This window comes from Ciconia boyciana, chromosome 2, assembly GCF_034638445.1.
Source record: "Ciconia boyciana chromosome 2, ASM3463844v1, whole genome shotgun sequence".
Classification (NCBI taxonomy): Eukaryota; Metazoa; Chordata; class Aves; order Ciconiiformes; family Ciconiidae; genus Ciconia; species Ciconia boyciana.
The window spans coordinates 129641770-129664607 of record NC_132935.1 but is presented as its reverse complement, the minus strand read 5'-3'; the positions used below and the strand labels follow the sequence as shown (position 1 = coordinate 129664607).

The 22838-nt window shown below is 38.2% G+C and overlaps 1 protein-coding gene across 1 annotated transcript in view; it reads right to left on the bottom strand.

Moving 5' to 3' along the window:
* Window positions 1-22838, bottom strand: part of ANKRD28 (ankyrin repeat domain 28) — a 127046-nt gene that overhangs the window by 82786 nt on the left and 21422 nt on the right. The gene's annotated exons all lie outside the window — the stretch shown is intronic.

Genomic DNA, 22838 nt, shown 5'->3' with positions numbered 1-22838 from the left:
TCTTCCTTCACCGGGCAGTAGCTGTGGCTTCTCCATCAGGGAACGCGTTAGGCAGAAATACTGTTGAGGAAGAATGCTTCAGCAAAACAAGCTAGCTACTGCACACAAAAGCTCAAATTACTGCCTTGGACTTCTTCTGCAAAAGCAGTTCATCACTCAAGTGTTTCTTTTGATCACCATGTGAATGCAGTTCCCATGATAGTCTTCATTCAGATTGAGGGGGAGAGGAAAAAAAAAGGAAAAAAAAAAATCAGACTCCGTACATCTTCTCTGAGCCAACTTATCCCAACATCTGTCACTGTGCCAACCTGATTCTCCTCTTTAGTTAGAGCTTCTGCTTATCAGTTTTTTTCCTTGACAAATTAAATTATACAATCAGTAGATAGCCTTGCAAAGCTTAAAAAAAGCCTAGCTGTCCGAGCCAGTCACTAAAAGCCCGTAGGAGCAGAGCACAAACCACCGCCACAGCAGCATTCCCACTGAGCAGCAGCCTGGTGAGCAGCGACTGCAGCCTGGCAGGGTGAAATGCCTAGTAATGCTCACATGTCACACTTACCAGAGAACCCAGCCACTGCTCCCAGTGCAACTTCCTCTGGCACAAAAAAAACCCGCCTTTTTTTTTTTTTTTTTTTGGGGGGGGGGCAGTCTTTGCAGTTACTTCTGTGCCAGTTCTGTGACTAACGCAGCTGAAAACGTAAAAATCCTATAACTGAAGAAAGAGCGACTGTTTAATATTTTCCACTAAAAGCCGCAAAGAAATCTGGTGTACTGGCTCTGCTGACTAACAACAATTTAGGCAGTAAACAATTCCAGCATTTTAACTGCTTTCATATGGCACTGGTCAGAGCAGCAAAACAGTCCTCGCTTAACTCGTTGGAGACAAGAAATCCCCCACACAGATACTGTGAAAATTAAATGAAAGTAAAATCTCTCAAAGTAATCGGTTGACTCTCAAAAAACCAGCTATTAATGACCAAACCCATAGTTTTTTGCAACTAGTATAGACAAACATACCCTCAGCTTGAAAAAAATTACATTGAGTATAATTTAAATATAATAATATTACAATAATATTAATGTAATAATATAATAATATAAATAATATAAAGCCATACAACTTGCTGAATAAATAGTTCAGCTTGAATCTGCTTAAATGGTGCTGGTCTGTGGGTGTATTATGTAAATGGCTTCTGTCAAAGTTGCTGGATAAGCATCACTCTTACAGGAACAGAGGGAGGGTTTTTGTTCCTGCTGCACAGTATGTAAGGCACTTCTAATGTCCTCAGTGGCTGCTAAGATCAAAATTTGTCAATGGTGAACAAGTTTCTAGCTCTTCGATAAAGCGTTTGCACTCAGGTGTCACATATGAATCCAGGCAGAGAGAAAGACAGGTTTAAGTGGTATATTAAATGGTTTGGATATTAACAGACATACGAATTCCCCATCTTTGGGGGCAGGAAAAGCTCACATCACCACTCCTTTGAAATAATGTCTACGGTAGCTCCACTGCAACATAATAAATTGCTTAACACACACCTACTGACACCATGCAGGTGAAGGTTTTTGTAAGGTCAAAGGAATACCTTAGCCTAGGGCTCCCCAAGCTCAGGACTGCTGGCTTGGCAGAACACAGCACCAGTTTCTGATTCACCGTGAAATTTCAGATATGATTCAAGTTTCCCAAATGTTCTCATTTACAGCATGTGACTAACAAACATCTTTATAAATATATTCTGTTCATTATATAGAGTCCAGTTGGTTTATAATTTCATACTTTTGGTCTTAATTATGAAAAAGCAACAGTTTGTACACTTCACTGCTTTGTTCTAGCACTTCAATCATTTATTAAAAAGAAACAACACGGATTCACACAAATAACATGACAACTCATGCTCCTCCTGGCCACAGCAAAACCAGTTTAAATAAAAGCCATGGACATTCTCAAGGCCCATCTACTGTAACACCCTACTGTCTCCTAATGAACACAGCAACCACAACCTAGAAAATATTTTGCTTTTTAGTTGTGAAAAATGTGCTAAAGAATAAACACTGTAGTTCACTTACATAAGTAAACATCCATTTGGAAAAAAAAAAAAAAAAAAAGAACCCTGGATTTTAAATCTACAAACAAAGTACACTGACAAAATGCATACTTGGTTTCATACTACACACGCACTTGTTAGATAATGGTATTCTAGCTAAGCCCATATGTTCAGTGTTAAATGAACACTTTTTGAGAGTCAGTAAGTTTATATAGTAAGCAAATGCTAAGAGTTCCATAAGTTTTCTTTGGGATTACCAACTGGGCATGTTGCTAGACAGAGATAACATCCAGTTTAGTTCAAATTATCTGAAAGTGGTCCATTTTTGACCTTTGCAATTAATGCTGCAAAGTACACTTAAAAAATTCAGATAGAAATTCAACAGTTACTATAAAAACGTATAGGACTTCACGCTCAATTAATTGCAAAAATTCAGAAGGGTTAAGAATATTTGAATCTACTCTGATAATTATTCTAGAAATCTTACCTATACTTAAAATAAAATTAGTATAAACTCTTTCCAAAAGCAAGTTAACGTATTATATCTTGCATAACATTATATATTTTTGAATGGTGACATTACTACGGTCAAAGAGTTAAAAGCCAATACGTCACAGTTTCCATTAGAAAGAAAACCAGTATAACTGAGTCAATACTATATTGATCTTGATAGCAATCTAAACATCCTAAGTAAGCAGACAAAAAAAACCCCTACTCACTCTAGGAATGCATGTGTGCAACTACTTCCATAACCAAAAGACAACCCAGTTCTAGAAACATTTAACTTTTGTTTACAATGAACTAGCACTTGGAGGTTACTTAAGACATCAATCTTTCCCCCTCCTACCCCCTGCAATTGAAAGTAATGCCTTCAACTCAAGGGAAACACCATCTCTAATCATCTCTTCTTTCAACTTCAGGAATCATCCAAGGTATCCTCTGGTTTGCAAAATACAAGTTTCTAATCTACCTAACAGATATTCCGAAAGCCAAAAGCTGAAGTTCACAATTCTGCTGAAAGAAACCAAACTAAGCTTTCAGTTTTTCAGTAGATTATCTAGACTAATAACTTTCAGTGAGGAATAAGAGAGAATCTTCCGGAATCATAACAGATCTTTACAAAGGTATGAAGAAAGAATACTGCAACTCAAAAAAAAATTTTCAGTTTATCTTAATAAAACTTAAAATAAATGAAGATAGCATGCTGGTCATCAGCATCCATCTTTCCCAAAGCCCTCAAAGGTTTCCAGATTAAATGTCACATATTTCCTATAAGAAAGTTTATTAAACAAGTAGTAGGAAAGAAGTGTCAAAAATGGCCTAAGAAAAAAAGAATGTCGTGTCTACTGGGGCTCAAGGGGTGATCTACCCAATAACCTCCGCAGTATCTAACTGTTAGCAAAGTAAGATCTCCATACTTAACTTTAAAATTTTAAGGAGTGCAATGGAGAGAGAATAAAAAGAATTTTCAAGTGGACAATAGTGAGGATATGGATTTTTGCAAAAAAAACCTTTTGTGTTGACATGATAGCCTTTTGCAAATTAAAAAAAAAAGGAATCATTTATCAAACAACACTTGTTTTTAAGTAAATCAAGTTCCAAGAGTCTTTCATGGGTGCATATAAAGAGAATATATTGCAAGAATGCAGCCTGCAAGTTAAAATATGGATGACAGCAGCCATGTCTGTACCAGACAGAAAAAACATGAACTCTGAAGCAGCTAAAAATAGTAACCTTTTCTATAGATCTACCCTTTTCTCTAGGAATTCATGAGCAGAGGACTGTAGCAGCACTGCTGATGACACTGAAAACCTCACTGAAGCACATTCAATGTCAACAAACCTACCCAGATAAAGATTTCTCTCTTGTCAATCAGCATTTACCAAGTCTTCCAGGCTGAGATTAATCCAACTGGTTTCATTTAGTATTTTGTATAATTAAGGATCTAGGAAAGGAAGGAAATTATGTCAGGTTCCAGTAAAAATGAAAAAAAAATGTAAAGCCAAGCAAGGCTTATGAATTGTTTTTTAAACAATCTGTATCAGCCCTGCAAGACAAAGACCTAAACTACAGATTTCTTCAGAAGACAAAGATTGCTTCTAATAGCTACAGCTATAAGTGCATAGGCATGTCCCAGTATAAGCAGATTTTTATATAATTTACCTAGAATATTTACTAAAGTGTTGCCCACATATAGACAGAGATGAGTGTTCAGCATCACCATGAATATAAACTACAATACTTCTAGGAGCCTTGTGAGTCACTCATCTGAACTCCTCTGCTGTTTCCTCCCCACTCCTGAGGGAATGAGGTGGAGTCAGGAATGAAAATGGTCTAAGGCAACAAGAAATTACTACCTTTCTTCCCAGTTTTGCTCTGTTTATTCCAGAGCACATGCACAGCTGGGATACAGACAAAGACGACTAGTTTTAACTTCCAGACTCCATATTTCTGCTTCCAAGGAAAAGCAAAATAGCTTCCCTTGTAGCACCCGCATACCGTAGGCAGTTCTCACTTCTTTTTCTCATGTAAGTATATAGTCTCAATTAATCAACAGAACTATCTTAATTCAAAGAAAATGCGTGACTACATAAAACTTTGCAATTAATAAAATCCAGTAACTGAATAGTCATCTCAGCAAAAATTGAGACACAAATATGACAAAGAAGAAAAATAATCCAGCATTCATTCTAACTTTTCTCTATTGGAGCAGCATAAGAAAAATTAATAATGCAAAATGCATGTTTGTGATTGAGATGTAAACTTAATTTGCATATTTAAACTGTAACCTTTTAAAAATACTTCAGAAATATAATCTGATCAAAGAGCAATAAAATATCTTAAGTGTTAAAAATCTATTTAGCAATTTTCTGTTTAAGACTTCTTGCATATTTTATACACCTGAACAATACGCTGGTAGAGAAACTCTTGGCCGAAGCATCTTACAACCACCATAGTACAAGATAAATACATTTAAAAAATAATAATAATGTGGCTCTGATATCCAAAATATGTAGCCTAGCAAGCTGTCTCAAGAACTGACATTCCTAAAAAAACCCAGAAAAGCAGATACAAGAGTCCTATTTCTCTTTAGAGAAAGTGGAAATATGAGGGAACAGCATCTTTCCTCATGCCTTTCTAGCTAGGATATCACCCACAACACTTCCCTCTTTATTATGGCCAGATTTAACTTCACTGGCAGGGGTTTTCTTTTTGTGCTCTTATAGTGTACAACCCTGTAATCAAAATCAACGTTCTACTCTTACATTAACAGACATTACATAATAGAAGTCCTCCAGTCTGTCTGACTTCAGATTCTCAAGGTACTTCATAAAAAGTGTACGTGCTCTGGCTGGTGGCTCCTATTGATTCATCAGTTGCATCTAACAGGAGCCACTTCCTTATCTTTTGACAGAAACGGAAGGCAGCTATTACACCCAACAGCTTTCCAAAATAACAACCATAGAAGTCTGACGGTGGAATTGTCAGTCTTAGAAAATGAACTAGGAGTCAAAAAACCCTCCTGTTTCAGGGACAAGAGACCACAAAAAGATGCATCTACCCACATATTTTGTTATGGATAGTTAAGTCTGCATCCATGAAGACAGACAAATAGATGTAGACAAACTACTTTAGGTAGTGTGGTATGGGTTTTAGACAGGAGATGGGTTGGTTTTTAAAGCAATTTTTCTTTTTGGGAGAAGGTAAATGACAGAAGACAACTTCTACTGGAAAATGGAGAAGATATTATCTAAATACCAGCTCAGTCAAAGAGTGAAGTAGGCAAAACACTTCAGCATTTGTTAAACCCACGCAAACCCACAATTATTAGCTGTACACTTAAGTTCTTTTTGCAAGTATGACAGCTTTGAAAAAATGTTTTCATAATACGAAAAACAAGGCCCAGAGATCAGCTACAGGTATTTTCACCTGTTGGCAGAGCAAAGGCAGAAAAGCCACTGATAGCAGGAGTGCTTCTGGCCTCCTTAGCTCCTTCCAGCTCAGACCACGTCCACAGCCAGTTTTGGTTTCTGGCACTGAAAATGGCATCAATTACAATAATAACCACAGTATCCTTCCAGGAATAATTACTGAAGGCAGCAATTTCAGCTGTGCACACCAGCTCTAAAAAGCAGAGTTGAAGGAAACAAAACAAAAACCAAAGGCTCAGTCTCAGCAGCCCTGTTTGCTCTTTCACATGTCAACTGTCCTCTCTCAGCACAACCCAGCCAGTTGCTGGGAGGTGAAACTGGACAGGAACGCAACAATAGCAGAGCAAAAAAACCAGCCCAGAGACACTGGAAGACATCAACTCACTGTCACAGCTGGCATTGACAGCCTGATGCTTCAGGAAGCGATGCTATTACATCTTCCCAAGGAGAAGAAACAGATAAAGGTAACTTGGCTGGAGCAAATGAATGACTGCGTAATTCCTAATCTTAGTTTTATATCATCTATCACATTGCCTTGAAAGTGTTTATACCAATAGTGCACACACTCTTACAAATTAACTAAAACATGATCCTACTAAATTATATTAGGGCAGCTGGTAAAACAACTAAGAGAATTCCCCTCGGGCACGCGGGCGCACGCATACACTGAGAAGAATTAGTACATCTCCTCTGATCTCCTTTTCTACTGATCTATAGTCATGCTCTAAAGATGAGCTCAGGAAGTGCTGATTTTATGTATTTCCCCTTTGAAAATTTCTTCCTGCAATACTGCTTCTGCAGAGAAAACAGAATCAAGCTCATCATGTATTACAAAAAAACCTAACCCGCATCACAAAAGGTCAACATAATATTTTCTCATTTTCACCATACAATAGGCTCGCTTTTCCCTCTTCAGTGGGTATTCTGGGGCTTGCAAATACAGTGCACAGTCTGGGCTTCAAGGACAGATGCTAAAATGCACAAGATCACCACAGGCCTCTCAGAGGCTGCATCCTTGAATATCAGCAGATCTCCTTGGGGTTTTCTAAAGTATGGCATAGCAGGCTTAACAGCTTCTTCTTGCTCTGATGCACTGAAACCAGTTCCCTATGCCTGTATCACAAGGAAAAGAAGCAATTCTCACCTACCAGCTGCTTAATCAAAAAAACCCTGAGTGTGATCTTTCATTGTTACATGGGAAAAGAACAAGTTCCAACTTCCCTGGATTCGGATGCTTTTTTGGTTTGTTTAATCCTGTGTGTTTCTCTCCAGCAGATGATTAGGAACGCATTACATTTGGTCTGTAGGGCCAGTCAGCTTCCTCACTGAGGCTCATTTAGCTGTATGGGCTACAAGGCAATAACCTTTATCCTCACTTTGCTTTTTTCTTAACTTTGGTTCTTTCGCTGAAGGCTGGAAACCTCCTTAAAGGAAAGGCAGCACAATGCAACACACCCAGATTCAGCACTGGACAGTGCTGGTGTTGAGATTGAAAATTAGGAAATTCTAGCTGGAGCCAAGAAACCTGGAACAAAGTTTATCATTTCCTCATTAACACTCTGCTGGATTGCCATACTGCTGAGCTTCTGAAGAAGCAAATGTTAGTCAGGTAGGTTTCTAGAAATGAGAATTGCTCTGCTGCCTATGACGAGTGACCAACCTATCACTAGCTCCACTCATTTTAAATTATGACATATAAAAGCTGTCATTGCAGCATGTTTGATGAGCTTGCAATGACAGCCAAATCGATTACTCCTTTCCAAGTCACATCAAGGTTATTCCTCCCAATACCTTTCTTTAATTGAATGCAGATGTGCCATTCTCCTCCTTTTCCCCTTGTCTTCCCCCTATGAAATTAATTACCTAACTGATTTTTTTCAGCACCATTTCAGTTACACTGGAGTATGTATCACTTTTGAGTTGCGCTCCAAGTTATGCAGAAAAAAGACACCCCTGAATTTGACTACAAGCATATAAAGCTACAGAAAAGATTCGGGTTCATAATAGACATTTTCATTTTAGCAGATAAGAACAGTAGCAGGTAGACATACAAACATATAGAACAAATCCTAGTGTTCTACAAGACCTTCTACAAACTTGAAGAATGATTCTTATGACTGAATTTTTATCCCGTACCACTCACGGAATTTAGGCAGAAAAGTCAAGTCAGTTATGCCAGTCAGTAGAGGGCTTTCACAGTTTTATGTCACAGACCACATGAATCCTCGTGGGTAAGTTGCCGTGGTTACAAAATGTTTGCTTTTATACGTTTGTCTGAAATTCCTATGGAGTTCCCACAAGGCCAAAACCAGCAGTGGTTGGGAGTGCTCCTCCAACATTTAAAGAACTTGAGTCAGAAACGCATACCACTTCCGCTCAGACTATTATCTGGGAAACACTAAAAAAATGATTCATACCATTTTGAGCCACGGAAGGGAGGAAACAAACATCACATTCAACTATTTAAAACCTTCAGTGATGACTCACATCAGCTTAGGACATTTCCAGAATCGGCTGCTTTTCTCAAGTGACAAATTGCTGTAGACTATTGAAGAAAACAAGCTGTTGACTATTCCAGAAAATAAACAAGACCAATCCACTTTCAACAGAACCATTCAACTATCAAAGAAAGAATAAAAGAGGAAGGGTTGGGGTTTTTTTTTGCCACTCCCAAAAAACCCCACGAAACCCAAGAAGCTCAGTGGATCATATCTCTGTAGGCCAAGGTCAGAAAGCCCACCGACTCCCAGCTGATAATTGTGCCTATTTAAGTTTGATTTTAGCTGTATTTGCAAAAATCAGCTTGGAAATTTTGCTACAGCAAGTCCGTTACCTGTCTCGCTTCAGCCGAATTAGTGGGGTTGTATCTTAGCCTATGTTTTGCTTGGACTTCCACCGTTATGTGATTTCAGCAGCCAGTACTAACAAAACATTAATTCAGTCACAGAAGCAACAAGATATAACCAATTAAGAGTGAGGAATAATGAACAGCCTGTGAAAAGCTAAGAATAGAGCACAGCAATGCATCCAAAGAAGTGTTATACAGCACTCATTGGCCTCCAGTGATTAAATGACCATGAGGGGAAGTAACAAGGGTTGGACTAAGGAAGGAAAAAAAACCTAAGTAGGAGCAACTATATAATATAGACTGCTTTTTCCCTACCAGAAGGGCACTGGGAAGAGGACACTTGCATGGAAGCAATTCCTGTCTAACACATCCCAAGTCTGGCCATCTTAGAGAAGGAAAGTTAAATTATCTTTGAATGTCTGTCTGCTATTCACTCATAAGCATAACATTCTGATAAAAGAACTAAGAAGCATTATCAAGAGGAAACAGTATATTTAGAACAACAGAGCGATAGCAGCAAATATTTTCTCAGAAGACCACACAATTGCTACCATTCAAAATATAGCTCTGATTTTGTCAACGAGAAAAGGACAACAAAATCTACTCCTTCAAAACACCTATTCTCTAGTTTTGTCACTACTGAAACTCTCCTAGTAGAAAGTTTTGGAAGTCAGTAATACTGGAGGGAGGAAGAGGCTGAAATACTAAATAGCTCCAAAATTCTCAACCTTAAGAAGGAAAAAAAGAAAAATTGTTGCCTTTAAAAGTTTCTGTTCAGATTTTCCTACTCATTAGTCATGTGATGGTACAATCTGTCTACAGCCCAGGCTCCCCCACCTTGTCCCACCCGGGGTGGGGTTGGTAGTGAGGGGTTTTTTCCAGGATGGGGTTTGGGAGGGGAGGGTCCTGAATACATTGATTAATTTTCTTTAAAAGATTTAAATGTTTTCTTTTAAAGATTTTTGAAATCAGATTCTCTCTTGCAGAAGAGTTATAAGAGTTGAAACAAAATGATACATATTTAACTAGCATAATACTAAAAACGCATGTAACATTCCTACCAGTGCAATACTTTTAATACAGTTTGGGGTAGATACGAATAGGCTGTGACCACAGAAGCCACAGTTCAGCTGGCTTGCTCACATGTGGGATTTTGTTTCCATACATACCAGGGACTCAAAATACTATATGCAAGTGAGCAAAATAAATTCTAGTTGCTATGGATACTACCACATTTATGTATTTTATCTCTCTTCAGTATGTAAACACTCAGCATCACTGTATATGAGTTATTCTGATTCTCTTTAACATAGCGTGGGTCAATAGCTGCCTCATGCATCAGGATTTGCCGTTTGGGGAAAGCTAAATTTCCTAGAAGTTTTTAGGAATCCCTTACACCTCCCTCGTGTCCAAGAAAGAGCTCCTTTCTGGCAACTGGAAACACTCTGGAAAATGCAACTGGATAAAATCCACATATTCACACACACATACGCATACTACTACGGGCTGAGAGAGCTCATCTGAATCTTCTGCAGCTGCCAAGAGGGACGGCTTTTGCCAAAACTGCACAAGGAGAAACACAGCAACAGCCAAGAATCTTACCTGGCTGCTTCAAACCTTGCAAAGAGTCCTTCCCTGGATGCCCACCAGGGAAGTAGCTCCCAGGAGGGCTCTTACACATCCCTTCAGGGTAAGAGCATGTAAGCAACATTTATGCTTAGAAGTTACTTTTGCTATCAATTTTCAATTCTGTTATTTAGATGATTAAAAAGCACTTTCCTTAAAAAGCTGAGCAGTCCATTACTGAATTAAATTTCACAAAGTATAACAAAGTATTAATTTAGAACACTAATTAAAGTTTTACCAGCCTAGAAATTTGTTTGTTTGGGGTTTTGGGTGTTGTTTGGGGTTTTTTTAAGTGACATCTGAGGAAGTGGATGAGTCTGATTTTAACTGCTGGCCACCAGAGAGACTCTTCACTCCTCCCTTCCCCACATGATCCTTGCACATTCACATCCCCTTCCTGAGCCAGCACAGGCACTTGTGTGATCCAATTGCCACTATTCATTTATTTTGCTGGTGAATTATTTGAGCCAGCTCATCATGGGCCGACAGCTGACACCGAAGCAGTGGAAGCATTCAAACTGCTCACCACAACAGAAAGCGATTCAAATGCTTTGCAAAACCACACCCATAAGCTGAGCTCCCTCATCAACAACATATCAGAACTATTTCATTCCTTGTATCTTCCTTAAAATATCTCAAAACAGCGTTCTTGACACCTGAACTTTTCCAAACTTGGACACTATTACAATCAAGTGTATCATTCATGAAATTCTTTCCAATTACACAAAAACTCACTTATGTGAACTCAAGATTTTCTCCCATGATTCCGTGTATAAATCACTCCTAGTAAATTTCCTTAAAACAAGAAACAGAAAATATTTTGCAACTTAGAAATTTCATGGATTATGTTCTTCAAACTGTCTCTACAGTACTAACAGTATTTATAAAGCATATGGCAATATGAACAGGCTACAGAATTTTAGGGCCCAGTTTTCAAAGGTGCATACAAAACCAATTATGCATGCAGAATCCACGTGTGAACAATTTATGCATTACCATACAAGCACAAGAAGGTAGTTACAACTTTAAATCGTGTATGGATGATAGTGTAAAAGTTAAACTTGGGGTTTGTTTTTGTTAAATCAGAATTATTTTGCGGTTCATTTCTTCCAAAATCTTCCTAACACTGGCTTCATTCAGTCATTTATTCAATTAAGATGACACCTAGAGGAGAACTTGCAAAGTAAATTTTGACATTCCTAAAAGCCAACAAAACGCTTTATAAAGGAATACTTATAGAATCAGAAAAATGGTATCAAAACAGAATACATAACACACATGAGCAGTACATTATTTATTTCAAACATTAAGAAAATTAACTTCTATATACCCTTGCCTCTAAAAATCCATACGCTTAGGTATCTTAGAATCTACAAATAACCAAATCCCATTCAGCAAACACGCAGGTATGAAAAGGGAAAGTATCTGCTCAAGTTTTTGCATAAATGAGGCCACAGAACATCTAGTATCCAATTCTTTTTTACCACTTTTTGGCAAGGTAACTTTTATTTTATAAAAGCATCATGAAAAACAAAATACAGGTTTCTATAAAACATAAACATACCGAGTTTTACAAATGTTAGGAAGACTTTAACATTTAGTAACAAAAAGTCAAGAATATGGTTTAGAATATTCCTATTTGTTTATATCTTATGTACCAAGCTCCACAAAGTCTTCCCCAGAAAACTCTACTAATGCAGCCAGCCTACTCAAAATGTATGACAATCAAGAGAGAACACCACTGAACTCATAAATTGTCTTGTAAACTAAACCAACATCTAGAAACCCATCAATAAACTTACACATCTTGTTTAAAAAACACCACACATTATTATGGAAATGCAACCTTTAAGTCATGCAGATATAAATTTTTAGAGTCGTGACTCAGCTGTTGTCACACCTTCTCTCCTGCAAATGATTTCAGGCCCTAGGAAATAAAGGCAATTGACTATTTTTTCAGAAGGAAGTGTTGATCTCCCACGTTTCTTCTTGGATGTACACTGACACCTCATGGACATTTAAAAAATTTTTAAGGTCTACTCTTTCTTAGTTCTGTTTTTCGCTCTGTTTTTAAAACTCCAATCACTTTTTCTTTCTTTTTTTTTTTTAAAATGCCATGTTGTCCTCTTTAGAAATGTACAGGACATTATTTGGTCTATTGCTAATTTTCTCTTAATAAAAAACTACTTAGCATTCATTTTGGATGAGCAGTGGGGGTGTCCCCCAAAACACTAAACCATGGAACACAGAAAGACAAGATACCTCTCTCCAGCTTCAGCCCCTCCAAACTGCAGAGAAACAACCACAGAGCCTGTAACTCCTTGCAGAACAGAGAGGCCAAGAAGAAAAATAGGACAAATGTCATATAAAGAATGAGACTGGAAATTTTCTTCCCCACACGACAGAAAACAGCTCTGAACAATTTTCTGGAGCTACGCAGAAGCCCCTTACTCTTTGAAGTCTGTGAAAGCCTTCATAGTTACACATGACTACCTAAGAATATTAACAAAATTCACCATTTCCAGTTCAACTTATGGCAAAGTAGCAATAAGCTTTATTTATCACTGTTGTACCATAGAAAACAAAAAGTAAAAGGCGAGGTTCCTTCCAGATTCTCATTCTGGAGTAGAAGTGTGTTACCTTTCACTTTTCCCAACAGGCTAACATGTATGAAAAAAACCCTGCCATTTCTTCTTTCTTGATTGAGTTAGGAGAACAAAAAAAAAACCCCAAAAACCAAAACCCACACACCAAGGAAAAAGTCTGTGGCAATCTATGTAAATAGTCAAGTCACACATCATACATCTCAAGACTGATAAACTGACAAACTACTCCTTGCTAAATAAAATGATAAAGTCCTCAATAGTGAAAAATACGAGAATAATATAAATGTAATAGGCCTATAATGCTTATTTGCTAGGGGTATTACCAGACTCTTCTAAAATACTGTAGAGCTAATTTAATTAGATAGCCACAAAATATTAATATGCAGGGGAAAAAAAAAAAAAAGACTCATTCTTTTGAAATATTTATCTTTACCTAACTATGCAAGACAAAGCCACTTAAAGGATACTGTTAGTTCTTAAAAATGAAAAGAAGGTCCATTATGTCATTTCTTTAGAGGTGCTACTTCTAATTTCTTGATCTTGTAAAAAAGAACATTTGACTTTTGTTTTCTAAAGTATTTATAGCATTCCTGAACACAGTATTTAAATATTTTGGCAAAATCTGTGATTTTGTGCCACAAAAAGGATTTGTGGTTTTTCTAAATAAAACTATTAAAAACAAGTGTAAAAAAAAGCCTTTACCTCATCTCTTTCTCTTGCCTAAGGGAAGAGGAAAAGATTCTCAAGTATTTTCTCTTTACTTAATAAAAGCTGTGTTTTACATTTCTTTTGAAGTGGAATTCCTGTAGCATTAAAACTAAATCAAGAAGGACAAAAAGATTCATTTTCCATCCCAGAGAGAAACATCCCATCAACTCCTTGTCCCACAGGGCTCTTGGCTTTAACAGAGATGGAACAAGCAAACTGCCAGTCAGCATATTTTCCCAACACATTCCCTCCCACCCCAGCCAAAAAGCAGCAGCTGGTAAATTCCATTAATCATGGAAGAGAGTGTATTTTTCTGTCATTACTATCACCATCTGGTCAACAACAAGGGAAATATCACACCTATTCTCATTTATAAAAGATTAAAATTAGGTCATCTTGAAGTACGCACTTGAGAAAGAATCCAATGTAACGCACTTAAAACTAAAGCTTATTTTGCTCCACACATATGTATTAAAGAGCTGCTAGCAACATCTGCAGAAATGGTAGACCATACTAACTGCCACAAGCATTCGGCTTTGTAACTCAGCCAAACTTCAGACTCAGGTTTTCTGCATCAGGTGCCAGAACCAGTTAAAGACCACAGATACACTTTTAGCTAAAAAAAAAAAAAAAAAAAAAAAAAAAAAAAAGTAGCAGCTATTACCAAGATCGGGAGAAAAACAAATTTTATCTTCATCAGTTCAACCCAGGCTTGCTTATAGCAATTCAAATTATAGCACCACACTATTTTGTAGCCGGTACATGAAATTTTGGAAGGTCAAAGAAACACGCATCATTCCGGTACCCAATACACACAAATAATGGATTTATGGAGTTTTTAAATTATTATTGGGCTGTCAAAATCAGCTCAAATTTCCTTGAGTTAAAGTCTCTTATCTGTATATTACAAATGTTTTCAGCTAGCTTGTAGCTGTCTGCCAACCAGTTTTCCAAATAATTTACCCCAAAAGAACAATTTCCAGCCATTAAAAATTCCCATAACCTGTAAAAAGTGGACTAGCAAGCTGTGTCCAAAAACTAATTACTCACCCTTCAGCAAGTGCAGTTTCTGTAAATATTTTAGCTAACATTGTATTTTTAAATAAGGATGTGCATCATATTTGTATTTGCACAAGAGCAAGACAAGGTATTTCAGCAACCATTACTTTCAGTTTCCTAAGCAAACCAGTATTAACCATTATCTTTACAGCCACTCCATCCCCAAGAAAGACATAAGAAATAGAGTGGGGAAACCAACACTTCTCCCCACCACCTGGAAGTCAAGACATTTTCCCCTAATAGTTTGATCTGCACTTAAGTTGTTCCAGTTTGACTTCTGTCCAGGACAGCTCAGGTGAGAAAACAATGCCCACAACATATAAAATTGGAAAAGACACATCTGCAAGCTGAAGCTTCATAGAGGGTCCAACTCCTGCCAGATTATGGGAGACATCTATACCACAAAGCAGCCTGGCCTCCAGATCCCTAGCACATGAGACTAAGGAACTGAAAGAAGCTGCAGCTCTTCAATGCCGTAAAAACACAACTGGTACCAGCAGTACAGAACAGAACCCACTTTATTATATGCACCTAAGGAGACTTAACAGGATGAGTGAAGAGGTACAAAATCCACTTGACTATACAAGGAAAGAGACCAATAGAACTCCTTGGGGAAAATGAGAGGAAGTCCAAGTTCTTTGGGGCACTTCAACAATGCTATGAACAGTTTTACTACTGGAAAACAGTGAAAATACAGCCACCTTTCTCCCCATGAGGATTAACTTAAAGCAGAACCCTCAGAAAGGTACAAAGCGTCTCAAAAACGAAGCAGGCCCCTACTGGGTTTCACAGCACAGTACATCCAAATTAGGATGCAAAAGTTGACTGCACAGACTGATGGGAGCAGGAAGAGGTTCTGCAAATCTCAGCATGTTTGCTACTAAGGGATGCCTATCTAATTACACTTCTGTATCAACAAACTGAAGCATCTTTGGGGTTTTTTGTTGTTTTTTTGTGGGGTGTTTTGTTTGTTTGTTTTAAGGTCAGTAGCTTTTTTTGTTTAAATATCAACAAAGTGGTTCAGATTCAAGAAGAAAAAAACCAAATCACTCAAGCTAGCTTTCACCTGAAAATGGACTTAACTGCAAGTTATGAACTTCACCTATATTCAAGTATATATCAATACAGATCTTATCTATACTTGGTAAGCAGTTTACCTTGAGCTTTAGCATTGAAAAGCAGTTGCACAGCTTCTCAGTGAAAACTAAGGTTTACTGGGGGGTAGGGGGGGCTTGACAAAAAAACCCAAACCAAACAAACAAAAAACCAAAACAACAAAAATCTCCACAGCACCAGCGCAAATCCTGATGCTTAATCGTTAGGTTACTAGGCCCAACTTCATATCCAAAATTAGCAACTTTCTGGGGCAAGCAGATGCAAAAAGATTTAACAGCAAGGTACACCTCCTCGCTCGTAGCAACGTTATAACAAAGAATATCTTATAGGGGAGGCTTTTGAAAATACTAGCCACAGCCCATAATAAACAGGTACACAAACTGAACAGTTTGAGGAGGTTCTAAGAAAGACCTGAAAGAGTTATGTGCTGTTTGTCTCCTGATGCTAAGCATGAGTTCAGCTACCTATTCAGATGAAATCCTGAATATAATTGACCTTGAAACCCTGAGAAAGACATCCTAACCATATGACAACTAGCAGAAACCGAACACCTCTGTGCAAATCATAGCAGCTATAGAAATATTCAGACAAAACAAGAGGAGTATAGTGGAACCATCTAAAGTCTCTATTAGTCTCAATAGGAATGCCTGTCTTGCAAAAGGGAGGTCTTCAATCAAAGAGCACCAGTTTTTACAATTTTGCTGCAAATGCTGCGAGTATATAGTCAGGAACGCTCACAAGCAACACTAACCAACCAAAGACACTGTTAAGCTCTGCAATTAAAGGGTCTTGCTGAAGACCACTCACAAGGGAGATGTCTTCCAACGCACCCTAACCGGAGTGCCCCCAGTAGCCTAACCCAGGCCCTGTCCATGGTACTTCACCAGAAGCAACCCAGCTGCTGGGGGCAGGGACTGCAGGGCTGCCCAAAGTCTGAACAGGGCTACATCAGCTCTGGGTGGGCTGTGAAAAACAAATTACTTCAATTTTACAAACAGACCTGACCATATGGCATGAACCACGGTTCATGCTCCACACCTTTAAAAGCAAAAACTTCCAGCAACTGAAACTACTATTCATGACAATCTCCGCCTCTTCCTCATCCAGCAGGAGAAAGTTGTTGACTGGGGAGAGAGTACTAAAACTACTCCTCTTACACCCAGCAACAGTTCCTCTGCTTAGAAAAATCTATCAGACTACCACGAACTTTTAGAATGCAAAGTTCTACCAAAATTGTCCTATACCATTGTTACTGCTCCCAGAACCAGGTGCTTTCAAACAGAAATAATGTAAGCAATGCATCTTTTTATTATTGGTAATATATATTACTGCTGTTGATTTATATGTAACATTCTGCACTATGGAGGTACAAGGAACAGGGTAAGACCATGCTGAGTGAGAACGGACTCCAATTTTCTAACCTGGTGGTAGCAACTCAGAAATAACCATGCAGGTGCTGCTTCTTTCAGGGTAGAGGTCTCCTTCAATACAGAAGCAGTACAATTAAAAATAAAATAATGAACACACAGCCTGTTCATTAAAACTGGCTTCTTCAGCTTTCATTCAGTAGTAATTGTTAGAGTCTGAAGTGATGTACACTAGCTTCTCAGGTAAATTTACTTTTGAAGTCAAGCATCAAAAACATCAACACTTTTCCAAAAAACAAGCATAGCCTACATATAACCTGTTCTTCCTCAATAAATAGACATGGAAAATGATGACATTTTCATCTCCTCTAAGCTTTTACAGTTTTTTTCACTATGCCAGGTTTATATATCCTTCCCTCCACAATGGCTTCAGCTTACTAAGAGGAATCAACAAAAATTAGCATAACAGCTTCGGAGTGTTTTGCACTCCTCAACAGCAAGAAGCTGGGTCTTCAGCTGAGACCTATACTAAAAATTTTTCCACCAAATCTATGCAAGTTGGGAAGGACTGTGAATTTATACCACTAAAGTAGTTATGCAAGGGAACTCTAATGTAGACTTTTGTCAACATGGACTACTTTGTTCAGAGAACCAGTAGATATCATACTAGCAATACTAGCATAGGACAGTCTCCCCTAGGGGAGGGCTTGTCACTAATGCTCTGTAATTTTAGAACTACTTTTAAGTGCAAACAAACAAATAGTTTTGATCTATTTTCCCATGCTAGAAGGAAAAAAGGAAGTAGCTGAACTAGAGCCTAAACTGGAAGGCAAGAGCCCACTCAAGAGTCATTGCCATGATTAAACAAGAAAACAGACCCAAAATAAAAAAAAAAATAAAATCTGTCATTTCAAATGAAACAATGATGTTCAGTGTTGAAACTAGGTCATATAAAACAGAGGACGGGGTTTTTTTGCTTCCAATTCCTAAGAAATCACAGTGTATGCAACTTCAGGTACGAGGCTAAACCACATACAAGGCACTAAGGTAGTAACAGAAGCCTACTTGTGTACTGCTAAAGACTTCCACCACCAATCACCTGCTATATCAACTCAGGGTCTAAACCAATTTTTCTCATGGCTTTATACAATCCAGAAACTATCAAAATAAATATAGCCAAAAAAAAGTGCCACTACAAACCTGATGATCTTATAGTTTGCTTGTTTTCATGCTATAAAAGTTAAGCTACAGGCACCGCTTCCTGACAAGTTTTCAATTTTTTTTGTTTATCCATTTTATTTACTGCCAAAATACTTAGTTATTGTAGTTACCTTTTTCCAAACATGCACAAGATGGAAATATGGCATCCAAAATAGCGTACTGGTTTTGGCCGAGATAATTTTCTTCATAGTAGCTTGTATGGTGCTGTTCTGGATTTGTGATGAAAACAGTGTTGATAACACAGGGCTGTTTTAGTTATTGCTGAAAAGTGCTTGCACAGCATCAAGGCCTTTTCTGCTTCCCACACTGCCTCCCCAGCAAGTAGGCTGGGGGTACAAAAGAAGTTGGAGGGGACAGAGCTGGGACAGCTGGCCCCACTAACCAAAGGGATATCCCAGACCATATGACATCATGCTCAGTGATAAAAGCTGGGGGAAGGCGGAGGAAGGGGGGGATGTCCGGAATGATGGCGTTTGTCTTCCCAAGTAATTGTTATGCATGATGAAGCCCTGCTCTCCTGGAGATGGCTGAACACCTGCCTGCCCATGGGAAGCAGTGAATGAATCCCTTGTTTTGCTTTGCTCGCATGCGTGGCTTTTGCTTTACCTATTGAACTGTCTTTATCTCAACCCATGAGTTTTCTCATTTTTACCCTTCCGATTCTCTCCCCCATCCTGCTGGGGGGGAGTGAGCGAGCGGCCGTGTGAGGCTGAGCTGCCCGCTGGGGTTAAACCAAGCTAGAAAATGGTGGAATTAAGGTAACCGCAACCTAGACACATTTACCTTAAACAGAATAAAGACACTGCTTAATTACATGTCCCTACTACTTTGTGAGTTAGGGACATAAAATAAGTATTTTTCAACTAAGAAGTCTATCCATGATTCCAGTTCCCAAAGATCTCTAAACTCTTCAGATATTTGCTCTATAGATCAGTTCTGGAAAGGGGACCAGTGAAACTTATGTCATACAACCCATGCTGGATTTCATTAAATTTACTTATTGTGTTATTTCAATAAATAACACAAGCAATTGAAGAACATTTGGAGAACAAGGAAATACAAATCAGAAATGCCACACAGCATTTAATGACATTATACACAAATTTCTTACCATGAAAAATGCCATGTGACTAGGTGCAGTAGCATTTACACAGCATGAGAGAAAGATTAACAATGGAGTTGAAATGGCTACAGGCAAAATTAATTCCTAATTTACATGAAAAAAATTTCAGAAGTTAAATCCTCTTTTGCTAGGATTAAATATAACCCAATAGACCACAAGCTGGATATATTTTACAGGAACGACTACTGTCACCTCAGAAGTAAAGGTTTTAAGTATGTTAAAACTGTTGTTATTGTTTACCGAGGCAAACAAATCATACCGAGGGTTATTAATTTTTTCATTTGCAAAATAAGAAGCACAGTTGGCATATTGATATGCCAATAGTTCCTGGGACAGAACTGGCAGCGTAGTCAGCAACACGATATTCCCCATGCCAGAGAGAAGATCTCTGGAAGTTTCAATGTATTTATTTGCTGTAATCTTTACTGCTAGTGGCTTTTACTGACGGATTTCTTTTTTGTGGACCAAAACAAAGGAACTAATATTTTTCCCTCCTCCTCTTATCTGTGATGTCTACAAAGAAAGCCCCGCCTTAATGAACACCTCATTTCCACCAGGGGCAGGGGGAAAGAAAAAAAAAAAAAACAAACCTCAAAAGATTCAGCTTTCATAGATAAGAAGGCATACAGAATGAAGGCAAATGGAAAGGTAACAGCTGTGATAAGCAGGTACAGAATCTTCCAAAATAACTGTATCATTACAACATTGTTTAGATGAGTCTTAATGATAAATTAATTACTTGGGTCAAAAAACAATCCTCAGTCACCTTTTCAAACTGGGCAGAGTGGCACATGACATGTTCAGCCCCAATATAACCAAGGACAAAGAGGGACTACCACTGTAGTTACGTGTCCCCAGTGTTTTCGTTGTGCTGCCACTGCATGCAGTTATATGACTGTCCCATAAACTGACCTAGAGAGCCAAAGTGGCAGAAAGCTAAAAGTGTTCTTTGCAAATTCAGCCCCCCCCCAATTGGCCTACTATAAGATCAGCTGAACACCAGTGCAAGAGGACAGTTGGGAAGCTCCCAAGGGAGGGATATGAAGGGAGACTGCCTTTTCTAACATGGGCTTGAATTTACTATCTTTTTAAACAGCACTTAAAGTAGCTTTGCTAATTTGTGCAGATGCAGCTTGGCTAGGGGTCTCATCTACAATTCAGCCCTTTAATCATATTCCCAAATAATGCTGTAACTAAAGTCTTTCTTTCCAATATATATATAATTTCACTGCTCAGCAATTTTTATAGAGCTCAAGTGTATAAGGACCAGATGATAAACAGTATAATGTAATCAATGGTTCTTAACCAAGGGCAACACATCATCTTTTCTGTAATTTCTGCACACATACCTCCGTCAATCCTGACCACACACAGTGCTCAGCAGAAGGTAAAGTAGACAGCACATCTCGGATGTGTGAGCTGCACAGATGTGAGGTCGCCCTCAGCATCCCATGACCACCCCCACTCCACCTGCAACACTCTCCCCTTACCCACATCGATATCCTTCACCTTACCAATCCATTTTTGCTTAGATTAGCACAAGCAAGTAGAGACCCTAAAGCAGATGGTACTGGCGCAGACTCAATAGCAACACTGAACGAAAAAGATGGAGATACAGTACTTCTCTGTTAACTCACCTAAATAGATTTGCATGGAGATGCATACTTGTTGAATGGCTGACCAGAAAGTGTACATGCCAACTGCTTGGCCTGCTCATAGCTACAAGGTCATACTTCCAGCTGCTCAGATTCATCTGCAGCACCCCAGCGTTCAGGCTTGCTTCGAACACCTTTTCTCTTTGGTGCTGAAAACAGTTTCTGGGCTTAAGACACGTATTTGCAGAGAGGATGCAGATGGACTGCTAATGTGAGTAATATTTAAGACTGGTTCTTCTTTGAATAAATATGATGTTACTTTGAGTATTGGTCAGAGTATTAGTTTAATATACTGATTGTTTTTATAAGATTGTTCATCAAAAGATATCCTGAAATGTCTAACAGGATTCAAACTTTGTTTCTATAATACATTGCACATTTTCAAATCTGACAAATATTGTTTTCTGATCTGAGCATTTTTATACTTGATGGTTGGATTTGTGCTCATATTATATTGTTTAGAATCGAAGAGAAAATTCCCCACTTCACCCTAGAACTTTCTCAAATTATTATTTCCAATAACTGACAAAAATCTAGAATCTCTAAACTGAACAGCAGAATGATGAAAAAAGCTTTGTTTTGATGATTCTTCTATCCTAGAAATTTCAGTCAGACTGTCCAAGCAGTCATGTTACTCCGAATAATAATTTGCAATATTATATGTGAGTGTACAAAAAGTGCAAAGTAATATTCTCTTTCCGTTTGAAAGAAAGAAAAGAAAGAGCACGATTGGTGGAAGTAACTCTAAAAAAAAGCAGCAATATCAAGTTTTGTCACTTGGTGGCAGCACACCAAAGAAAACCAAAACACTTGAGCGAGACCACAAAATTTCTTACCAGCACATATTCCTTTACATCTCTCATACAAGTGCCAGAATTCCTGGAAGGCTCTAGTTACTTCACAAATTTAACATAGGCACCTAAATTTTTAAGACTGCTGACTTCACATTCAAGTAGACATTAAAGGCTCAAAATTAAAAGAGCTCTACTTCAGTCTTTCCAACTGATGTTTACAGGTTCGCCTACCTCCAACCAAAATTGCCAAACGCGTGCTAAATAGGACCCCCAAGCAGATGCAAGCACGGGCAAGCAATACTTGAAAGCCTGACGGCCCAATGGTGCTAACTGTTCATTCAAACAGAACTAAATAGGGGACTCAGACTCAGATGCACCATCAATTTGGATTTTACGTTCTCCACATGCTGTCGGAAAAGGCCTACCAATACACCAGAAAACTCATTACAGTAATTTAAACTTCTCCTACCAGTATCTCCTCCACCACCTGAAACCGTTGCCAGTATTACACATGAAAGGCAGCACCACATGCAGTAAATACTTAACAGTGCTACTATAGTCAATGACAAAGAACCAAAACTGATAGTCTTTACCCATTTAAATAATTGACATTAAGCAAAGGTTAGATATCAGATTAAATAATTTAACAAAAACACATCCAAGAAATGTTTGAAACTACTACTACTGAAGTGGGAAGGAGGTGTAAGGAGAACACAAAGATCTGCTGGTTTCCTTCTCCTC